The sequence below is a fragment of the Gnatocerus cornutus genome, unplaced genomic scaffold, assembly GCF_029298725.1.
Source record: "Gnatocerus cornutus isolate USDA-ARS CGAHR unplaced genomic scaffold, icGnaCorn1.1 ctg00000022.1, whole genome shotgun sequence".
In the NCBI taxonomy this organism is placed as follows: Eukaryota; Metazoa; Arthropoda; class Insecta; order Coleoptera; family Tenebrionidae; genus Gnatocerus; species Gnatocerus cornutus.
The window spans coordinates 2,363,515-2,366,193 of NW_028275374.1; positions in this window are offsets into that span (position 1 = coordinate 2,363,515).

Below are 2,679 nucleotides of genomic sequence, written 5' to 3' on the forward strand. Positions count from 1 at the left end.
CCGTTGAATCTTAGTAAAAAGTCATGATTTTGTAGATTTCGTGCTCTTCTTTGCAAATTCAAGCCAGAAAACAACGAAAATCGGCGAGAAATCGTTGTTTTGCATCGAAATATGCGGTTTTCTGTAAGAATTTTGAAGATTTCGTGCAGAATTCTGCTGTTTTCTTGCAATTCAGCCGTAGAATCTTGGTAAAAAGTGATGATTTTGTAGATTTCGTGCTCTTCTTTGCGAATTCAAGCCAGAAAACAACGAAAATCGGCGAGAAATCGTCGTTTTGCATCGAAATATGCGGTTTTCTGTAAGAATTTTGATGATTTTGTGCAGAATTCTGCTGTTTTCTTGCAATTCAGCCGTTGAATCTTGGTTAAAAGTCATGATTTTGTAGATTTCGTGCTCTTCTTTGCGAATTCAAGCCAGAAAACAACGAAAATCGGCGAGAAATCGTCGTTTTGCATCGAAATATGCGGTTTTCTGTAAGAATTTTGATGATTTCGTGCAGAATTCTGCTGTTTTCTTGCAATTCAGCCGTAGAATCTTGGTAAAAAGTGATGATTTTGTAGATTTCGTGCTCTTCTTTGCAAATTCAAGCCAGAAAACAACGAAAATCGGCGAGAAATCGTCGTTTTGCATCGAAATATGCGGTTTTCTGTAAGAATTTTGAAGATTTCGTGCAGAATTCTGCTGTTTTCTTGCAATTCAGCCGTAGAATCTTGGTAAAAAGTGATGATTTTGTAGATTTCGTGCTCTTCTTTGCGAATTCAAGCCAGAAAACAACGAAAATCGGCGAGAAATCGTCGTTTTGCATCGAAATATGCGGTTTTCTGTAAGAATTTTGATGATTTTGTGCAGAATTCTGCTGTTTTCTTGCAATTCAGCCGTTGAATCTTGGTTAAAAGTCATGATTTTGTAGATTTCGTGCTCTTCTTTGCGAATTCAAGCCAGAAAACAACGAAAATCGGCGAGAAATCGTCGTTTTGCATCGAAATATGCGGTTTTCTGTAAGAATTTTGATGACTTCGTGCAGAATTCTGCTGTTTTCTTGCAATTCAGCCGTTGAATCTTGGTAAAAAGTCATGATTTTGTAGATTCCGTGCTCTTCTTTGCGAATTCAAGCCAGAAATCAACGAAAATCGGCGAGAAATAATCGTTTTGCATCGAAATATGCGGTTTTCTGTAAGAATTTTGATGATTTTGTGCAGAAATCTGCTGTTTTCTTGCAATTCAGCTGTTGAATCTTGGTAAAAAGTCATGATTTTGTAGATTTCGTGCTCTTCTTTGCGAATTCAAGCCAGAAAACCACGAAAATCGGCGAGAAATCGTCGTTTTGCATCGAAATATGCGGTTTTCTCTAAGAATTTTGATGATTTCGTGCAGAATTCTGCTGTTTTCTTGCAATTCAGCCGTTGAATCTTGGTAAAAAGTCATGATTTTGTAGATTTCGTGCTCTTCTTTGCGAATTCAAGCCAGAAAACAACGAAAATCGGCGAGAAATAATCGTTTTGCATCGAAATATGCGGTTTTCTGTAAGAATTTTGACGATTTCGTGCAGAATTCTGCTGTTTTCTTGCAATTCAGCCGTTGAATCTTGGTAAAAAGTCATGATTTTGTAGATTTCGTGCTCTTCTTTGCGAATTCAAGCCAGAAAACAACGAAAATCGGCGAGAAATCGTTGTTTTGCATCGAAATATGCGGTTTTCTGTAAGAATTTTGATGATTTCGTGCAGAATTCTGCTGTTTTCTTGCAATTCAGCCGTTGAATCTTGGTAAAAAGGCATGATTTTGTAGATTTCGTGCTCTTCTTTGCAAATTCAAGCCAGAAAACAACGAAAATCGGCGAGAAATCGTCGATTTGCATCGAAAAATGCGGCTTTCTGTAAGAATTTTGATGATTTCGTGCAGAATTCTGCGGTTTTCTTGCAATTCAGCCGTTGAATCTTAGTAAAAAGTCATGATTTTGTAGATTTCGTGCTCTTCTTTGCGAATTCAAGATAGAAAACAACGAAAATCAGCGAGAAATCGTCGTTTTGCATCGAAATATGCGGTTTTTTCTAAGAATTTTGATGATTTCGTGCAGAATTCTGCTGTTTTCTTGCAATTCAGCCGTTGAATCTTGGTAAAAAGTCATGATTTTGTAGATTTCGTGCTCTTCTTTGCAAATTCAAGCCAGGAAACAACGAAAATCGGCGAGAAATCGTTGTTTTGCATCGAAATATGCGGTTTTCTCTAAGAATTTTGGCGATTTCGTGCAGAATTCTGCTGTTTACTTGCAATTCAGCTGTTGAATCTTGGTAAAAAGTCATGATTTTGTAGATTTCGTGCTCTTCTTTGCGAATTCAAGATAGAAAACAACGAAAATCAGCGAAAAATCGTCGTTTTGCATCGAAATATGCGGTTTTCTCTAAGAATTTTGATGATTTCGTGCAGAATTCTGCTGTTTTCTTGCAATTCAGCCGTTGAATCTTGGTAAAAAGTCATAATTTTGTAGATTTCGTGCTCTTCTTTGCAAATTCAAGCCAGAAAACAACGAAAATCGGCGAGAAATCGTTGTTTTGCATCGAAATATGCGGTTTTCTGTAAGAATTTTGATGATTTCGTGCAGAATTCTGCTGTTTTCTTGCAATTCAGCCGTTGAATCTTGGTAAAAAGTCATGATTTTTTAGATTTCGTGCTCTTCTTTGC